Source organism: Saccoglossus kowalevskii, chromosome 13, assembly GCF_978046115.1.
Source record: "Saccoglossus kowalevskii chromosome 13, keSacKowa6.1, whole genome shotgun sequence".
Classification (NCBI taxonomy): domain Eukaryota; kingdom Metazoa; phylum Hemichordata; class Enteropneusta; family Harrimaniidae; genus Saccoglossus; species Saccoglossus kowalevskii.
Window position 1 is genome coordinate 14,784,056 of NC_140653.1, and position 22,008 is coordinate 14,806,063.

Consider the following 22,008-nt stretch of genomic DNA (forward strand, 5'->3'; position numbering starts at 1 on the left):
TAAAGTCAAGGATTTGGTGGTAATGTGGCAAACCACGTGTATATGAAATTCAGTCATGGACTTGGAGGGAGTGTGGCGAACCATGTGTAAATGGAATTAAATCATGGGCTTGGAGGTAGTGTGGCGACCCACGTGTGCATGGAATCCAGTTATGAACTTGGAGGTAGTGTGGCGAACCAAATGTATATGGAATTCAGTCATGGACTTGGACGTTGTGTGGCAAACCATGTGTAAATGGAATTAAATCATGGGTTTAGTAGTGTGGCGAACCACGTGTGTATATGGAATTCAGTCATGGACTTGGAGGTACTGTGGCGAACCAAGTGTATATGTAATTCAGTCATGGACTTGGAGGGAGTGTGGCGAACCATGTGCATATAGAATTCAGTCATAGACTTGGAGGGACTGTGGCGGACCATGTGTATATGGAATTCAGTCATGGACTTGGAGGTAGTGTGGCGAACCAAGTGTATATGGAATTCAGTCATGGACTTGGAGGGAGTGTGGCGAACCATGTGTATATGGAATTCAGTCATGGGCTTGGAGGGACTGTGGCGAACCAGGTGTATATGGAATGAAGTCATGGACTTAGAGGTAGTGTGGCGAACCATTTTTTTATGGAATGAAGTCATGAACTGAGATGTAGTATGGCGAACCACGTGTATATGAAATTCAGTCATGGACTTTGAGTGGTGTGGCGAACCACGTGTATATGGAATTCAGTCATGGACTTGGAGGTAGTGTGGCGAACCAAGTGTATATGTAATTCAGTCATGGACTTGGAGGGAGTGTGGCGAACCATGTGTATGTGGAATTCAGTCATGGGCTTGGAGGGAGTGTGGCGAACCATGTGTATATGGAATTCAGTCATGGACTTGGAGGTAGTGTGGCGAACCATGTGTATATGGATTCAGTCATGGACTTAGAGGTAGTGTGGCGAACCATTTGTATATGGAATTCAGTCATGAACTTGGAGGGAGTGTGGCGAACCATGTGTATATGGAATTAAATCATGGGCTTGGAAGTAGTGTGGCGAACCACGTGTGTATATGGAATTCAGTCATGAACTTTGAGTGGTGTGGCGAACCACGTGTATATGGAATTCAGTCATGGACTTGGAGGTAGTGTGGCAAAACAAGTGTATATGTAATTCAGTCATGGACTTGGAGGGAGTGTGGCGAACCATGTGTATATGGAATTCAGTCATGGGCTTGGAGGGAGTGTGGCGAACCATGTGTATATGGAATTCAGTCATGGACTTGGAGGTATTGTGGCGATCCATGTGTATATGGAATTCAGTCATGGGCTTAGAGGTAGTGTGGCAAACCATGTGTATATGGAATTCAGGCATGGGCTTAGAGGTAGTGTGACGAACCATGTGTATATGGAATTCAGTCATGGGTTAGAGGTAGTGTGGCGAACCATGTGTATATGGAATTCAGTCATGAACTGGGATGTAGTATGGCAAACCACGTGTATATGGAATTCAGTCATGGACTTAGAGGTAGTGTGGCAAAGCATTTGTATATGGAATTCAGTCATGAACTTGGAGGGTGTATGGTGAACCATTTGTATATGGAATTCAGTCATGCACTTAGAGGTAGTGTGGCGAACCATTTGTATATGGAATTCAGTCATGGACTTAGAAATAGTGTGATGAACCATGTGTATATGGAATTCAGTCATGGACTTGGAGGTAGTGTGGCGAACCATGTGTATATGGAATTCAGTCATGGACTTAGAGGTAGTGTGGCGAACTATTTGTATATGGAATACAGTCATGGACTTGCAGGTAGTGTGGCGAACCATGTGTTATTGGAATTCAGTCATGGGCTTAGAGGTAGTGTGGCGAACCATGTGTATATGGAATTCAGTCATGGACTTGGAGGTAGTGTGGTGAACCATGTGTATATGGAAGTCAGTCATGCACTTGGGTAATGCGGCAAACCAAGTGTAAGTAGAATTCAGTCATGGACTTGGAGGTAGTGTGGCAAACCATTTGTATATATGGAATTCAGTCATGGACTTGGAGGTAATGTGGCGATCCATGTGTATATGGAATTCAGTCATGGCTTAGAGGTAGTGTGGCGAACCATGTGTATAAGGAATTCAATCATGGACTTAGAGGTAGTGTGGCGAACCATTTGTATATGGAATTCAGTAATGGACTTGGAGGTAGTGTGGCGGACCATGTGTATATGGAATTCAGGCATGGGCTTAGAGGTAGTGTGGCAAACCATGTGTATATAGAATTCAGTCATGGCTTAGAGGTAGTGTGGCGAACCATGTGTATATGGAATTCAGTCATGGACTTGGAGGTAGTGTGACGAACCATGTGTATATGGAATTCAGTCATGGCTTAGAGGTAGTGTGGCGAACCATGTGTATATGGAATTCAGTCATGAACTGGGATGTAGTATGGCAAACCACGTGTATATGGAATTCAGTCATGGACTTAGAGGTAGTGTGGCGAACCATGTGTATATGGAATTCAGTCATGGACTTAGAGGTAGTGTGGCGAACCATTTGTATATGGAATTCAGTCATGAACTGGGATGTAGTATGCCGAACCACGTGAATATGGAATTCAGTAATGGACTTAGAGGCAGTGCGGCGAACTATGTGTGTATGGAATTCAGTCATGGACTTAGAGGTAGTGTGGCGAACCATGTGTATATGGATTCAGTCATGGACTTAGAGGTAGTGTGGCGAACCATTTGTATATGGAATTCAGTCATGAACTTGGAGGGAGTGTGGCGAACCATGTGTATATGGAATTAAATCATGGGCTTGGAAGTAGTGTGGCGAACCACGTGTGTATATGGAATTCAGTCATGAACTTTGAGTGGTGTGGCGAACCACGTGTATATGGAATTCAGTCATGGACTTGGAGGGAGTGTGGCGAACCATGTGCATATGGAATTCAGTCATAGACTTGGAGGGACTGTGGCGGACCATGTGTATATGGAATTCAGTCATGGACTTGGAGGTAGTGTGGCAAACCAAGTGTATATGGAATTCAGTCATGGACTTGGAGGGAGTGTGGCGAACCATGTGTATATGGAATTCAGTCATGGGCTTGGAGGGACTGTGGCGAACCATGTGTATATGGAATGAAGTCATGGGCTTAGAGGGAGTGTGGCGAACCATTTGTAAATGGAATTCAGTCATGAACTGGGATGTAGTATGGCAAACCACGTGTATATGGAATTCAGTCATGGACTTGGAGGTAGTGTGGCGAACCAAGTGTATATGGAATTCAGTCATGGAATTGGAGGGAGTGTGTTGAACCATGTGTATATTGAATTCAGTCATGGACTTGGGGGTATTGTGGCGAACCACGTGTATATGAAATAAAGTCAAGGATTTGGTGGTAATGTGGCGAACCATGTGTATATGGAATTCAGTCATGGACTTGGAGGTAGTGTGGCGAACCAAGTGTATATGGAATTCAGTCATGGACTTGGAGGGAGTGTGGCGAACCATGTGTATATGGAATGAAGTCATGGACTTAGAGGTAGTGTGGCGAACCATTTGTATATGGAATTCAGTCATGAACTGGGATGTAGTATGGCGAACCACGTGTATATGAAATTCAGTCATGGACTTAGAGGTAGTATGGAGAACTATGTGTATATGGAATTCAGTCATGGACTTAGAGGTAGTGTGGCGAACCATGTGTATATGGAATTCAGTCATGGACTTAGAGGTAGTGTGGTGAACCATGTGTATATGGAATTCAGTCATGGACTTGGGTAATGCGGCAAACCAAGTGTATATAAAATTCAGTCATGGACTTGGAGGTAGTGTGGCGAACCATGTGTATAAGGAATTCAGTCATGGACTTAGAGGTAGTGTGGCGAACCATTTGTATATGGAATTCAGTCATGGACTTGGAGGTAGTGTGGCGAACCATGTGTATATGGAATTCAGGCATGGGCTTAGAGGTAGTGTGACGAACCATGTGTATATGGAATTCAGTCATGGCTTAGAGGTAGTGTGGCGAACCATGTGTATATGGAATTCAGTCATGGACTTGGAGGTAGTGTGGCGAACCATGTGTATATGGAATTCAGTCATGGGCTTAGAGGGAGTGTGGCGAACCATTTGTATATGGAATTCAGTCATGAACTGGGATGTAGTATGGCAAACCACGTGTATATGGAATTCAGTCATGGACTTGGAGGTAGTGTGGTGAACCATGTGTATATTGAATTCAGTCATGGACTTGGGGGTATTGTGGCGAACCACGTGTATATGAAATAAAGTCAAGGATTTGGTGGTAATGTGGCAAACCACGTGTATATGAAATTCAGTCATGGACTTGGAGGGAGTGTGGCGAACCATGTGTAAATGGAATTAAATCATGGGCTTGGAGGTAGTGTGGCGACCCACGTGTGCATGGAATCCAGTTATGAACTTGGAGGTAGTGTGGCGAACCAAATGTATATGGAATTCAGTCATGGACTTGGACGTTGTGTGGCAAACCATGTGTAAATGGAATTAAATCATGGGTTTAGTAGTGTGGCGAACCACGTGTGTATATGGAATTCAGTCATGGACTTGGAGGTACTGTGGCGAACCAAGTGTATATGTAATTCAGTCATAGACTTGGAGGGACTGTGGCGGACCATGTGTATATGGAATTCAGTCATGGACTTGGAGGTAGTGTGGCGAACCATGTGTATATGGAATTCAGTCATGGACTTGGAGGTAGTGTGGTGAACCATGTGTATATGGAAGTCAGTCATGCAATTGGGTAATGCGGCAAACCAAGTGTAAGTAGAATTCAGTCATGGACTTGGAGGTAGTGTGGCAAACCATTTGTATATATGGAATTCAGTCATGGACTTGGAGGTAATGTGGCGATCCATGTGTATATGGAATTCAGTCATGGGCTTAGAGGTAGTTTGGCGAACCATGTGTATAAGGAATTCAATCATGGACTTAGAGGTAGTGTGGCGAACCATTTGTATATGGAATTCAGTAATGGACTTGGAGGTAGTGTGGCGAACCATGTGTATATGGAATTCAGGCATGGGCTTAGAGGTAGTGTGGCAAACCATGTGTATATAGAATTCAGTCATGGCTTAGAGGTAGTGTGGCGAACCATGTGTATATGGAATTCAGTCATGGACTTGGAGGTAGTGTGACGAACCATGTGTATATGGAATTCAGTCATGGCTTAGAGGTAGTGTGGCGAACCATGTGTATATGGAATTCAGTCATGAACTGGGATGTAGTATGGCAAACCACGTGTATATGGAATTCAGTCATGGACTTAGAGGTAGTGTGGCGAACCATGTGTATATGGAATTCAGTCATGGACTTAGAGGTAGTGTGGCGAACCATTTGTATATGGAATTCAGTCATGAACTGGGATGTAGTATGCCGAACCACGTGAATATGGAATTCAGTAATGGACTTAGAGGCAGTGCGGCGAACTATGTGTGTATGGAATTCAGTCATGGACTTAGAGGTAGTGTGGCGAACCATGTGTATATGGATTCAGTCATGGACTTAGAGGTAGTGTGGCGAACCATTTGTATATGGAATTCAGTCATGAACTTGGAGGGAGTGTGGCGAACCATGTGTATATGGAATTAAATCATGGGCTTGGAAGTAGTGTGGCGAACCACGTGTGTATATGGAATTCAGTCATGAACTTTGAGTGGTGTGGCGAACCACGTGTATATGGAATTCAGTCATGGACGTGGAGGGAGTGTGGCGAACCATGTGCATATGGAATTCAGTCATAGACTTGGAGGTACTGTGGCGGACCATGTGTATATGGAATTCAGTCATGGACTTGGAGGTAGTGTGGCAAACCAAGTGTATATGGAATTCAGTCATGGACTTGGAGGGAGTGTGGCGAACCATGTGTATATGGAATTCAGTCATGGGCTTGGAGGGACTGTGGCGAACCATGTGTATATGGAATGAAGTCATGGGCTTAGAGGGAGTGTGGCGAACCATTTGTAAATGGAATTCAGTCATGAACTGGGATGTAGTATGGCAAACCACGTGTATATGGAATTCAGTCATGGACTTGGAGGTAGTGTGGCGAACCAAGTGTATATGGAATTCAGTCATGGAATTGGAGGGAGTGTGTTGAACCATGTGTATATTGAATTCAGTCATGGACTTGGGGGTATTGTGGCGAACCACGTGTATATGAAATAAAGTCAAGGATTTGGTGGTAATGTGGCGAACCATGTGTATATGGAATTCAGTCATGGACTTGGAGGTAGTGTGGCGAACCAAGTGTATATGGAATTCAGTCATGGACTTGGAGGGAGTGTGGCGAACCATGTGTATATGGAATGAAGTCATGGACTTAGAGGTAGTGTGGCGAACCATTTGTATATGGAATTCAGTCATGAACTGGGATGTAGTATGGCGAACCACGTGTATATGAAATTCAGTCATGGACTTAGAGGTAGTATGGAGAACTATGTGTATATGGAATTCAGTCATGGACTTAGAGGTAGTGTGGCGAACCATGTGTATATGGAATTCAGTCATGGACTTAGAGGTAGTGTGGTGAACCATGTGTATATGGAATTCAGTCATGGACTTGGGTAATGCGGCAAACCAAGTGTATATAAAATTCAGTCATGGACTTGGAGGTAGTGTGGCGAACCATGTGTATAAGGAATTCAGTCATGGACTTAGAGGTAGTGTGGCGAACCATTTGTATATGGAATTCAGTCATGGACTTGGAGGTAGTGTGGCGAACCATGTGTATATGGAATTCAGGCATGGGCTTAGAGGTAGTGTGACGAACCATGTGTATATGGAATTCAGTCATGGCTTAGAGGTAGTGTGGCGAACCATGTGTATATGGAATTCAGTCATGGACTTGGAGGTAGTGTGGCGAACCATGTGTATATGGAATTCAGTCATGGGCTTAGAGGGAGTGTGGCGAACCATTTGTATATGGAATTCAGTCATGAACTGGGATGTAGTATGGCAAACCACGTGTATATGGAATTCAGTCATGGACTTGGAGGTAGTGTGGTGAACCATGTGTATATTGAATTCAGTCATGGACTTGGGGGTATTGTGGCGAACCACGTGTATATGAAATAAAGTCAAGGATTTGGTGGTAATGTGGCAAACCACGTGTATATGAAATTCAGTCATGGACTTGGAGGGAGTGTGGCGAACCATGTGTAAATGGAATTAAATCATGGGCTTGGAGGTAGTGTGGCGACCCACGTGTGCATGGAATCCAGTTATGAACTTGGAGGTAGTGTGGCGAACCAAATGTATATGGAATTCAGTCATGGACTTGGACGTTGTGTGGTAAACCATGTGTAAATGGAATTAAATCATGGGTTTAGTAGTGTGGCGAACCACGTGTGTATATGGAATTCAGTCATGGACTTGGAGGTACTGTGGCGAACCAAGTGTATATGTAATTCAGTCATGGACTTGGAGGGAGTGTGGCGAACCATGTGCATATAGAATTCAGTCATAGACTTGGAGGGACTGTGGCGGACCATGTGTATATGGAATTCAGTCATGGACTTGGAGGTAGTGTGGCGAACCAAGTGTATATGGAATTCAGTCATGGACTTGGAGGGAGTGTGGCGAACCATGTGTATATGGAATTCAGTCATGGGCTTGGAGGGACTGTGGCGAACCAGGTGTATATGGAATGAAGTCATGGACTTAGAGGTAGTGTGGCGAACCATTTTTTTATGGAATGAAGTCATGAACTGAGATGTAGTATGGCGAACCACGTGTATATGAAATTCAGTCATGGACTTTGAGTGGTGTGGCGAACCACGTGTATATGGAATTCAGTCATGGACTTGGAGGTAGTGTGGCGAACCAAGTGTATATGTAATTCAGTCATGGACTTGGAGGGAGTGTGGCGAACCATGTGTATGTGGAATTCAGTCATGGGCTTGGAGGGAGTGTGGCGAACCATGTGTATATGGAATTCAGTCATGGACTTGGAGGTAGTGTGGCGAACCATGTGTATATGGATTCAGTCATGGACTTAGAGGTAGTGTGGCGAACCATTTGTATATGGAATTCAGTCATGAACTTGGAGGGAGTGTGGCGAACCATTTGTATATATGGAATTCAGTCATGGACTTGGAGGTAGTGTGGCGATCCATGTGTATATGGAATTCAGTCATGGACTTAGAGGTAGTGTGGCGAACCATGTGTATAAGGAATTCAGTCATGGACTTGGAGGTAGTGTGGCGAAACAAGTGTATATGTAATTCAGTCATGGACTTGGAGGGAGTGTGGCGAACCATGTGTATATGGAATTCAGTCATGGGCTTGGAGGGAGTGTGGCGAACCATGTGTATATGGAATTCAGTCATGGACTTGGAGGTATTGTGGCGATCCATGTGTATATGGAATTCAGTCATGGGCTTAGAGGTAGTGTGGCAAACCATGTGTATATGGAATTCAGGCATGGGCTTAGAGGTAGTGTGACGAACCATGTGTATATGGAATTCAGTCATGGCTTAGAGGTAGTGTGGCGAACCATGTGTATATGGAATTCAGTCATGAACTGGGATGTAGTATGGCAAACCACGTGTATATGGAATTCAGTCATGGACTTAGAGGTAGTGTGGCGAAGCATTTGTATATGGAATTCAGTCATGAACTTGGAGGGTGTATGGTGAACCATTTGTATATGGAATTCAGTCATGCACTTAGAGGTAGTGTGGCGAACCATTTGTATATGGAATTCAGTCATGGACTTAGAGATTGTGTGGCGAACCATTTGTATATGGAATTCAGTCATGGACTTAGAAATAGTGTGATGAACCATGTGTATATGGAATTCAGTCATGGACTTGGAGGTAGTGTGGCGAACCATGTGTATATGGAATTCAGTCATGGACTTAGAGGTAGTGTGGCGAACTATTTGTATATGGAATACAGTCATGGACTTGCAGGTAGTGTGGCGAACCATGTGTTATTGGAATTCAGTCATGGGCTTAGAGGTAGTGTGGCGAACCATTTGTATATGGAATTCAGTAATGGACTTGGAGGTAGTGTGGCGAACCATGTGTATATGGAATTCAGGCATTGGCTTAGAGGTAGTGTGGCAAACCATGTGTATATAGAATTCAGTCATGGCTTAGAGGTAGTGTGGCGAACCATGTGTATATGGAATTCAGTCATGGACTTGGAGGTAGTGTGACGAACCATGTGTATATGGAATTCAGTCATGGCTTAGAGGTAGTGTGGCGAACCATGTGTATATGGAATTCAGTCATGAACTGGGATGTAGTATGGCAAACCACGTGTATATGGAATTCAGTCATGGACTTAGAGGTAGTGTGGCGAACCATGTGTATATGGAATTCAGTCATGGACTTAGAGGTAGTGTGGCGAACCATTTGTATATGGAATTCAGTCATGAACTGGGATGTAGTATGCCGAACCACGTGAATATGGAATTCAGTAATGGACTTAGAGGCAGTGTGGCGAACTATGTGTATATGGAATTCAGTCATGGACTTAGAGGTAGTGTGGCGAACCATGTGTATATGGATTCAGTCATGGACTTAGAGGTAGTGTGGCGAACCATTTGTATATGGAATTCAGTCATGAACTTGGAGGGAGTGTGGCGAACCATGTGTATATGGAATTAAATCATGGGCTTGGAAGTAGTGTGGCGAACCACGTGTGTATATGGAATTCAGTCATGAACTTTGAGTGGTGTGGCGAACCACGTGTATATGGAATTCAGTCATGGACTTGGAGGTAGTGTGGCGAACCAAGTGTATATGTAATTCAGTCATGGACTTGGAGGGAGTGTGGCGAACCATGTGTATTCAGTCATGGGCTTAGAGGTAGTGTGGCGAACCATGTGTATATGGAATTCAGTCATGGACTTGGAGGTAGTGTGGCAAACCATTTGTATATATGGAATTCAGTCATGGACTTGGAGGTAATGTGGCGATCCATGTGTATATGGAATTCAATCATGGGCTTAGAGGTAGTGTGGCGAACCATGTGTATAAGGAATTCAATCATGGACTTAGAGGTAGTGTGGCGAACCATTTGTATATGGAATTCAGTAATGGACTTGGAGGTAGTGTGGCGAACCATGTGTATATGGAATTCAGGCATGGGCTTAGAGGTAGTGTGGCAAACCATGTGTATATAGAATTCAGTCATGGCTTAGAGGTAGTGTGGCGAACCATGTGTATATGGAATTCAGTCATGGACTTGGAGGTAGTGTGACGAACCATGTGTATATGGAATTCAGTCATGGCTTAGAGGTAGTGTGGCGAACCATGTGTATATGGAATTCAGTCATGAACTGGGATGTAGTATGGCAAACCACGTGTATATGGAATTCAGTCATGGACTTAGAGGTAGTGTGGCGAACCATTTGTATATGGAATTCAGTCATGGACTTAGAGATTGTGTGGCGAACCATTTGTATATGGAATTCAGTCATGGACTTAGAAATAGTGTGATGAACCATGTGTATATGGAATTCAGTCATGAACTTGGAGGGTGTATGGTGAACCATTTGTATATGGAATTCAGTCATGCACTTAGAGGTAGTGTGGCGAACCATTTGTATATGGAATTCAGTCATGGACTTAGAGATTGTGTGGCGAACCATTTGTATATGGAATTCAGTCATGGACTTAGAAATAGTGTGATGAACCATGTGTATATGGAATTCAGTCATGGACTTGGAGGTAGTGTGGCGAACCATGTGTATATGGAATTCAGTCATGGACTTAGAGGTAGTGTGGCGAACTATTTGTATATGGAATACAGTCATGGACTTGCAGGTAGTGTGGCGAACCATGTGTTATTGGAATTCAGTCATGGGCTTAGAGGTAGTGTGGCGAACCATTTGTATATGGAATTCAGTAATGGACTTGGAGGTAGTGTGGCGAACCATGTGTATATGGAATTCAGGCATTGGCTTAGAGGTAGTGTGGCAAACCATGTGTATATAGAATTCAGTCATGGCTTAGAGGTAGTGTGGCGAACCATGTGTATATGGAATTCAGTCATGGACTTGGAGGTAGTGTGACGAACCATGTGTATATGGAATTCAGTCATGGCTTAGAGGTAGTGTGGCGAACCATGTGTATATGGAATTCAGTCATGAACTGGGATGTAGTATGGCAAACCACGTGTATATGGAATTCAGTCATGGACTTAGAGGTAGTGTGGCGAACCATGTGTATATGGAATTCAGTCATGGACTTAGAGGTAGTGTGGCGAACCATTTGTATATGGAATTCAGTCATGAACTGGGATGTAGTATGCCGAACCACGTGAATATGGAATTCAGTAATGGACTTAGAGGCAGTGTGGCGAACTATGTGTATATGGAATTCAGTCATGGACTTAGAGGTAGTGTGGCGAACCATGTGTATATGGATTCAGTCATGGACTTAGAGGTAGTGTGGCGAACCATTTGTATATGGAATTCAGTCATGAACTTGGAGGGAGTGTGGCGAACCATGTGTATATGGAATTAAATCATGGGCTTGGAAGTAGTGTGGCGAACCACGTGTGTATATGGAATTCAGTCATGAACTTTGAGTGGTGTGGCGAACCACGTGTATATGGAATTCAGTCATGGACTTGGAGGTAGTGTGGCGAACCAAGTGTATATGTAATTCAGTCATGGACTTGGAGGGAGTGTGGCGAACCATGTGTATTCAGTCATGGGCTTAGAGGTAGTGTGGCGAACCATGTGTATATGGAATTCAGTCATGGACTTGGAGGTAGTGTGGCGAACCAAGTGTATATGGAATTCAGTCATGGACTTGGAGGGAGTGTGGCGAACCATGTGTATATGGAATTCAGTCATGGGCTTGGAGGGACTGTGGCGAACCAGGTGTATATGGAATGAAGTCATGGACTTAGAGGTAGTGTGGCGAACCATTTTTTTATGGAATGAAGTCATGAACTGAGATGTAGTATGGCGAACCACGTGTATATGAAATTCAGTCATGGACTTTGAGTGGTGTGGCGAACCACGTGTATATGGAATTCAGTCATGGACTTGGAGGTAGTGTGGCGAACCAAGTGTATATGTAATTCAGTCATGGACTTGGAGGGAGTGTGGCGAACCATGTGTATGTGGAATTCAGTCATGGGCTTGGAGGGAGTGTGGCGAACCATGTGTATATGGAATTCAGTCATGGACTTGGAGGTAGTGTGGCGAACCATGTGTATATGGATTCAGTCATGGACTTAGAGGTAGTGTGGCGAACCATTTGTATATGGAATTCAGTCATGAACTTGGAGGGAGTGTGGCGAACCATTTGTATATATGGAATTCAGTCATGGACTTGGAGGTAGTGTGGCGATCCATGTGTATATGGAATTCAGTCATGGACTTAGAGGTAGTGTGGCGAACCATGTGTATAAGGAATTCAGTCATGGACTTGGAGGTAGTGTGGCGAAACAAGTGTATATGTAATTCAGTCATGGACTTGGAGGGAGTGTGGCGAACCATGTGTATATGGAATTCAGTCATGGGCTTCGAGGGAGTGTGGCGAACCATGTGTATATGGAATTCAGTCATGGACTTGGAGGTATTGTGGCGATCCATGTGTATATGGAATTCAGTCATGGGCTTAGAGGTAGTGTGGCAAACCATGTGTATATGGAATTCAGGCATGGGCTTAGAGGTAGTGTGACGAACCATGTGTATATGGAATTCAGTCATGGCTTAGAGGTAGTGTGGCGAACCATGTGTATATGGAATTCAGTCATGAACTGGGATGTAGTATGGCAAACCACGTGTATATGGAATTCAGTCATGGACTTAGAGGTAGTGTGGCGAAGCATTTGCATATGGAATTCAGTCATGAACTTGGAGGGTGTATGGTGAACCATTTGTATATGGAATTCAGTCATGCACTTAGAGGTAGTGTGGCGAACCATTTGTATATGGAATTCAGTCATGGACTTAGAGATTGTGTGGCGAACCATTTGTATATGGAATTCAGTCATGGACTTAGAAATAGTGTGATGAACCATGTGTATATGGAATTCAGTCATGGACTTGGAGGTAGTGTGGCGAACCATGTGTATATGGAATTCAGTCATGGACTTAGAGGTAGTGTGGCGAACTATTTGTATATGGAATACAGTCATGGACTTGCAGGTAGTGTGGCGAACCATGTGTTATTGGAATTCAGTCATGGGCTTAGAGGTAGTGTGGCGAACCATTTGTATATGGAATTCAGTAATGGACTTGGAGGTAGTGTGGCGAACCATGTGTATATGGAATTCAGGCATTGGCTTAGAGGTAGTGTGGCAAACCATGTGTATATAGAATTCAGTCATGGCTTAGAGGTAGTGTGGCGAACCATGTGTATATGGAATTCAGTCATGGACTTGGAGGTAGTGTGACGAACCATGTGTATATGGAATTCAGTCATGGCTTAGAGGTAGTGTGGCGAACCATGTGTATATGGAATTCAGTCATGAACTGGGATGTAGTATGGCAAACCACGTGTATATGGAATTCAGTCATGAACTTGGAGGGTGTATGGTGAACCATTTGTATATGGAATTCAGTCATGCACTTAGAGGTAGTGTGGCGAACCATTTGTATATGGAATTCAGTCATGGACTTAGAGATTGTGTGGCGAACCATTTGTATATGGAATTCAGTCATGGACTTAGAAATAGTGTGATGAACCATGTGTATATGGAATTCAGTCATGGACTTGGAGGTAGTGTGGCGAACCATGTGTATATGGAATTCAGTCATGGACTTGGAGGTATTGTGGCGATCCATGTGTATATGGAATTCAGTCATGGGCTTAGAGGTAGTGTGGCAAACCATGTGTATATGGAATTCAGGCATGGGCTTAGAGGTAGTGTGACGAACCATGTGTATATGGAATTCAGTCATGGCTTAGAGGTAGTGTGGCGAACCATGTGTATATGGAATTCAGTCATGAACTGGGATGTAGTATGGCAAACCACGTGTATATGGAATTCAGTCATGGACTTAGAGGTAGTGTGGCGAAGCATTTGTATATGGAATTCAGTCATGAACTTGGAGGGTGTATGGTGAACCATTTGTATATGGAATTCAGTCATGCACTTAGAGGTAGTGTGGCGAACCATTTGTATATGGAATTCAGTCATGGACTTAGAGATTGTGTGGCGAACCATTTGTATATGGAATTCAGTCATGGACTTAGAAATAGTGTGATGAACCATGTGTATATGGAATTCAGTCATGGACTTGGAGGTAGTGTGGCGAACCATGTGTATATGGAATTCAGTCATGGACTTAGAGGTAGTGTGGCGAACTATTTGTATATGGAATACAGTCATGGACTTGCAGGTAGTGTGGCGAACCATGTGTTATTGGAATTCAGTCATGGGCTTAGAGGTAGTGTGGCGAACCATTTGTATATGGAATTCAGTAATGGACTTGGAGGTAGTGTGGCGAACCATGTGTATATGGAATTCAGGCATTGGCTTAGAGGTAGTGTGGCAAACCATGTGTATATAGAATTCAGTCATGGCTTAGAGGTAGTGTGGCGAACCATGTGTATATGGAATTCAGTCATGGACTTGGAGGTAGTGTGACGAACCATGTGTATATGGAATTCAGTCATGGCTTAGAGGTAGTGTGGCGAACCATGTGTATATGGAATTCAGTCATGAACTGGGATGTAGTATGGCAAACCACGTGTATATGGAATTCAGTCATGGACTTAGAGGTAGTGTGGCGAACCATGTGTATATGGAATTCAGTCATGGACTTAGAGGTAGTGTGGCGAACCATTTGTATATGGAATTCAGTCATGAACTGGGATGTAGTATGCCGAACCACGTGAATATGGAATTCAGTAATGGACTTAGAGGCAGTGTGGCGAACTATGTGTATATGGAATTCAGTCATGGACTTAGAGGTAGTGTGGCGAACCATGTGTATATGGATTCAGTCATGGACTTAGAGGTAGTGTGGCGAACCATTTGTATATGGAATTCAGTCATGAACTTGGAGGGAGTGTGGCGAACCATGTGTATATGGAATTAAATCATGGGCTTGGAAGTAGTGTGGCGAACCACGTGTGTATATGGAATTCAGTCATGAACTTTGAGTGGTGTGGCGAACCACGTGTATATGGAATTCAGTCATGGACTTGGAGGTAGTGTGGCGAACCAAGTGTATATGTAATTCAGTCATGGACTTGGAGGGAGTGTGGCGAACCATGTGTATTCAGTCATGGGCTTAGAGGTAGTGTGGCGAACCATGTGTATATGGAATTCAGTCATGGACTTGGAGGTAGTGTGGCAAACCATTTGTATATATGGAATTCAGTCATGGACTTGGAGGTAATGTGGCGATCCATGTGTATATGGAATTCAATCATGGGCTTAGAGGTAGTGTGGCGAACCATGTGTATAAGGAATTCAATCATGGACTTAGAGGTAGTGTGGCGAACCATTTGTATATGGAATTCAGTAATGGACTTGGAGGTAGTGTGGCGAACCATGTGTATATGGAATTCAGGCATGGGCTTAGAGGTAGTGTGGCAAACCATGTGTATATAGAATTCAGTCATGGCTTAGAGGTAGTGTGGCGAACCATGTGTATATGGAATTCAGTCATGGACTTGGAGGTAGTGTGACGAACCATGTGTATATGGAATTCAGTCATGGCTTAGAGGTAGTGTGGCGAACCATGTGTATATGGAATTCAGTCATGAACTGGGATGTAGTATGGCAAACCACGTGTATATGGAATTCAGTCATGGACTTAGAGGTAGTGTGGCGAACCATTTGTATATGGAATTCAGTCATGGACTTAGAGATTGTGTGGCGAACCATTTGTATATGGAATTCAGTCATGGACTTAGAAATAGTGTGATGAACCATGTGTATATGGAATTCAGTCATGAACTTGGAGGGTGTATGGTGAACCATTTGTATATGGAATTCAGTCATGCACTTAGAGGTAGTGTGGCGAACCATTTGTATATGGAATTCAGTCATGGACTTAGAGATTGTGTGGCGAACCATTTGTATATGGAATTCAGTCATGGACTTAGAAATAGTGTGATGAACCATGTGTATATGGAATTCAGTCATGGACTTGGAGGTAGTGTGGCGAACCATGTGTATATGGAATTCAGTCATGGACTTAGAGGTAGTGTGGCGAACTATTTGTATATGGAATACAGTCATGGACTTGCAGGTAGTGTGGCGAACCATGTGTTATTGGAATTCAGTCATGGGCTTAGAGGTAGTGTGGCGAACCATTTGTATATGGAATTCAGTAATGGACTTGGAGGTAGTGTGGCGAACCATGTGTATATGGAATTCAGGCATTGGCTTAGAGGTAGTGTGGCAAACCATGTGTATATAGAATTCAGTCATGGCTTAGAGGTAGTGTGGCGAACCATGTGTATATGGAATTCAGTCATGGACTTGGAGGTAGTGTGACGAACCATGTGTATATGGAATTCAGTCATGGCTTAGAGGTAGTGTGGCGAACCATGTGTATATGGAATTCAGTCATGAACTGGGATGTAGTATGGCAAACCACGTGTATATGGAATTCAGTCATGGACTTAGAGGTAGTGTGGCGAACCATGTGTATATGGAATTCAGTCATGGACTTAGAGGTAGTGTGGCGAACCATTTGTATATGGAATTCAGTCATGAACTGGGATGTAGTATGCCGAACCACGTGAATATGGAATTCAGTAATGGACTTAGAGGCAGTGTGGCGAACTATGTGTATATGGAATTCAGTCATGGACTTAGAGGTAGTGTGGCGAACCATGTGTATATGGATTCAGTCATGGACTTAGAGGTAGTGTGGCGAACCATTTGTATATGGAATTCAGTCATGAACTTGGAGGGAGTGTGGCGAACCATGTGTATATGGAATTAAATCATGGGCTTGGAAGTAGTGTGGCGAACCACGTGTGTATATGGAATTCAGTCATGAACTTTGAGTGGTGTGGCGAACCACGTGTATATGGAATTCAGTCATGGACTTGGAGGTAGTGTGGCGAACCAAGTGTATATGTAATTCAGTCATGGACTTGGAGGGAGTGTGGCGAACCATGTGTATTCAGTCATGGGCTTAGAGGTAGTGTGGCGAACCATGTGTATATGGAATTCAGTCATGGACTTGGAGGTAGTGTGGCAAACCATTTGTATATATGGAATTCAGTCATGGACTTGGAGGTAATGTGGCGATCCATGTGTATATGGAATTCAATCATGGGCTTAGAGGTAGTGTGGCGAACCATGTGTATAAGGAATTCAATCATGGACTTAGAGGTAGTGTGGCGAACCATTTGTATATGGAATTCAGTAATGGACTTGGAGGTAGTGTGGCGAACCATGTGTATATGGAATTCAGGCATGGGCTTAGAGGTAGTGTGGCAAACCATGTGTATATAGAATTCAGTCATGGCTTAGAGGTAGTGTGGCGAACCATGTGTATATGGAATTCAGTCATGGACTTGGAGGTAGTGTGACGAACCATGTGTATATGGAATTCAGTCATGGCTTAGAGGTAGTGTGGCGAACCATGTGTATATGGAATTCAGTCATGAACTGGGATGTAGTATGGCAAACCACGTGTATATGGAATTCAGTCATGGACTTAGAGGTAGTGTGGCGAACCATGTGTATATGGAATTCAGTCATGGACTTAGAGGTAGTGTGGCGAACCATTTGTATATGGAATTCAGTCATAAACTGGGATGTAGTATGCCGAACCACGTGAATATGGAATTCAGTAATGGACTTAGAGGCAGTGTGGCGAACTATGTGTATATGGAATTCAGTCATGGACTTAGAGGTAGTGTGGCGAACCATGTGTATATGGATTCAGTCATGGACTTAGAGGTAGTGTGGCGAACCATTTGTATATGGAATTCAGTCATGAACTTGGAGGGAGTGTGGCGAACCATGTGTATATGGAATTAAATCATGGGCTTGGAAGTAGTGTGGCGAACCACGTGTGTATATGGAATTCAGTCATGAACTTTGAGTGGTGTGGCGAACCACGTGTATATGGAATTCAGTCATGGACTTGGAGGTAGTGTGGCGAACCAAGTGTATATGTAATTCAGTCATGGACTTGGAGGGAGTGTGGCAAACCATGTGTATTCAGTCATGGGCTTGGAGGGAGTGTGGCGAACCATGTGTATATGGAATGAAGTCATGGACTTAGAGGTAGTGTGGCGAACCATTTGTATATGTAATTCAGTCATGAACTGGGATGTAGTATGGCGAACCACGTGTATATGGATTTCAGTCATGGCCTTAGAGGTAGTGTGGCGAACCATGTGTATATGGAATTCAGTCATGTACTTGGAGGTAGTGTGGTGAACCATGTGTATATGGAATTCAGTCATGAACTTGGAGGGAGTATGGTGAACCATTTGTATATGGAATTCAGTCATGCACTTAGAGGTAGTGTGACGAACCATTTGTATATGAAATTCAGTCATGGACTTAGAGATTGTGTGGCGAACCATTTGTATATGGAATTCAGTCATGGACTTAGAAATAGTGTGATGAACCATGTGTATATGGAATTCAGTCATGGACTTGGAGGTAGTGTGGCGAACCATGTGTATATGGAATTCAGTCATGGACTTAGAGGTAGTGTGGCGAACTATTTGTATATGGAATACAGTCATGGACTTGCAGGTAGAGTGGCGAACCATGTGTTATTGGAATTCAGTCATGGGCTTAGAGGTAGTGTGGCGAACCATGTGTATATGGAATTCAGTCATGGACTTGGAGGTAGTGTGGTGAACCATGTGTATATGGAATTCAGTCATGGACTTGGGTAATGCGGCAAACCAAGTGTAAGTAGAATTCAGTCATGGACTTGGAGGTAGTGTGGCGAACCATTTGTATATATGGAATTCAGTCATGGACTTGGATGTAATGTGGCGATCCATGTATATATGGAATTCAGTCATGGGCTTAGAGGTAGTGTGGCGAACCATGTGTATAAGGAATTCAGTCATGGACTTAGAGGTAGTGTGGCGAACCATTTGTATATGGAATTCAGTAATGGACTTGGAGGTAGTGTGGCGAACCATGTGTATATGGAATTCAGGCATGGGCTTAGAGGTAGTGTGGCAAACCATGTGTATATAGAATTCAGTCATGGCTTAGAGGTAGTGTGGCGAACCATGTGTATATGGAATTCAGTCATAGACTTGGAGGTAGTATGGCGAACCATGTGTATATGGAATTCAGTCATGGACTTGCAGGTAGTGTGGCGAACCATGTGTTATTGGAATTCAGTCATGGGCTTAGAGGTAGTGTGGCGAACCATGTGTATATGGAATTCAGTCATGGACTTGGAGGTAGTGTGGTGAACCATGTGTATATGGAATTCAGTCATGGACTTAGAGGTAGTGTGGCGAACTATTTGTATATGGAATTCAGTCATGGGTTTGCAGGTAGTGTGGCGAACCATGTGTTATTGGAATTCAGTCATGGGCTTAGAGGTAGTGTGGCGAACCATGTGTATATGGAATTCAGTCATGGACTTGGAGGTAGTGTGGCGAACTATTTGTATATGGAATTCAGTCATGGACTTGCAGGTAGTGTGGCGAACCATGTGTTATTGGAATTTAGTCATGGGCTTAGAGGTAGTGTGGCGAACCATGTGTATATAAAATTCAGTCATGGACGTGGAGGTAGTGTGACGAACCATTTGTATATATGGAATTCAGTCATGGACTTGGAGGTAGTGTGGCGATCCATGTGTATATGGAATTCAGTCATGGGCTTAGAGGTAGTGTGGCGAACCATGTGTATAAGGAATTCAGTCATGGACTTAGAGGTAGTGTGGCGAACTATTTGTATATGGAATTCAGTAATGGACTTGGAGGTAGTGTGGCGAACCATGTGTATATGGAATTCAGGCATGGGCTTTGAGGTAGTGTGGCAAACCATGTGTATATAGAATTCACTCATGGCTTAGAGGTAGTGTGGCGAACCATGTGTATATGGAATTCAGTCATGGACTTGGAGGTAGTGTGGCGAGCCATGTGTATATGTAATTCAGTCATGGACTTGGAGGGTGTATGGTGAACCATTTGTATATGGAATTCAGTCATGCACTTAGAGGTAGTGTGGCGAACCATTTGTATATGGAATTCAGTCATGGACTTAGAGATTGTGTGGCGAACCATTTGTATATGGAATTCAGTCATGGACTTAGAAATAGTGTGATGAACCATGTGTATATGGAATTCAGTCATGGACTTGGAGGTAGTGTGGCGAACCATGTGTATATGGAATTCAGTCATGGACTTAGAGGTAGTGTGGCGAACTATTTGTATATGGAATACAGTCATGGACTTGCAGGTAGTGTGGCGAACCATGTGTTATTGGAATTCAGTCATGGGCTTAGAGGTAGTGTGGCGAACCATTTGTATATGGAATTCAGTAATGGACTTGGAGGTAGTGTGGCGAACCATGTGTATATGGAATTCAGGCATTGGCTTAGAGGTAGTGTGGCAAACCATGTGTATATAGAATTCAGTCATGGCTTAGAGGTAGTGTGGCGAACCATGTGTATATGGAATTCAGTCATGGACTTGGAGGTAGTGTGACGAACCATGTGTATATGGAATTCAGTCATGGCTTAGAGGTAGTGTGGCGAACCATGTGTATATGGAATTCAGTCATGAACTGGGATGTAGTATGGCAAACCACGTGTATATGGAATTCAGTCATGGACTTAGAGGTAGTGTGGCGAACCATGTGTATATGGAATTCAGTCATGGACTTAGAGGTAGTGTGGCGAACCATTTGTATATGGAATTCAGTCATGAACTGGGATGTAGTATGCCGAACCACGTGAATATGGAATTCAGTAATGGACTTAGAGGCAGTGTGGCGAACTATGTGTATATGGAATTCAGTCATGGACTTAGAGGTAGTGTGGCGAACCATGTGTATATGGATTCAGTCATGGACTTAGAGGTAGTGTGGCGAACCATTTGTATATGGAATTCAGTCATGAACTTGGAGGGAGTGTGGCGAACCATGTGTATATGGAATTAAATCATGGGCTTGGAAGTAGTGTGGCGAACCACGTGTGTATATGGAATTCAGTCATGAACTTTGAGTGGTGTGGCGAACCACGTGTATATGGAATTCAGTCATGGACTTGGAGGTAGTGTGGCGAACCAAGTGTATATGTAATTCAGTCATGGACTTGGAGGGAGTGTGGCGAACCATGTGTATTCAGTCATGGGCTTAGAGGTAGTGTGGCGAACCATGTGTATATGGAATTCAGTCATGGACTTGGAGGTAGTGTGGCAAACCATTTGTATATATGGAATTCAGTCATGGACTTGGAGGTAATGTGGCGATCCATGTGTATATGGAATTCAATCATGGGCTTAGAGGTAGTGTGGCGAACCATGTGTATAAGGAATTCAATCATGGACTTAGAGGTAGTGTGGCGAACCATTTGTATATGGAATTCAGTAATGGACTTGGAGGTAGTGTGGCGAACCATGTGTATATGGAATTCAGGCATGGGCTTAGAGGTAGTGTGGCAAACCATGTGTATATAGAATTCAGTCATGGCTTAGAGGTAGTGTGGCGAACCATGTGTATATGGAATTCAGTCATGGACTTGGAGGTAGTGTGACGAACCATGTGTATATGGAATTCAGTCATGGCTTAGAGGTAGTGTGGCGAACCATGTGTATATGGAATTCAGTCATGAACTGGGATGTAGTATGGCAAACCACGTGTATATGGAATTCAGTCATGGACTTAGAGGTAGTGTGGCGAACCATGTGTATATGGAATTCAGTCATGGACTTAGAGGTAGTGTGGCGAACCATTTGTATATGGAATTCAGTCATAAACTGGGATGTAGTATGCCGAACCACGTGAATATGGAATTCAGTAATGGACTTAGAGGCAGTGTGGCGAACTATGTGTATATGGAATTCAGTCATGGACTTAGAGGTAGTGTGGCGAACCATGTGTATATGGATT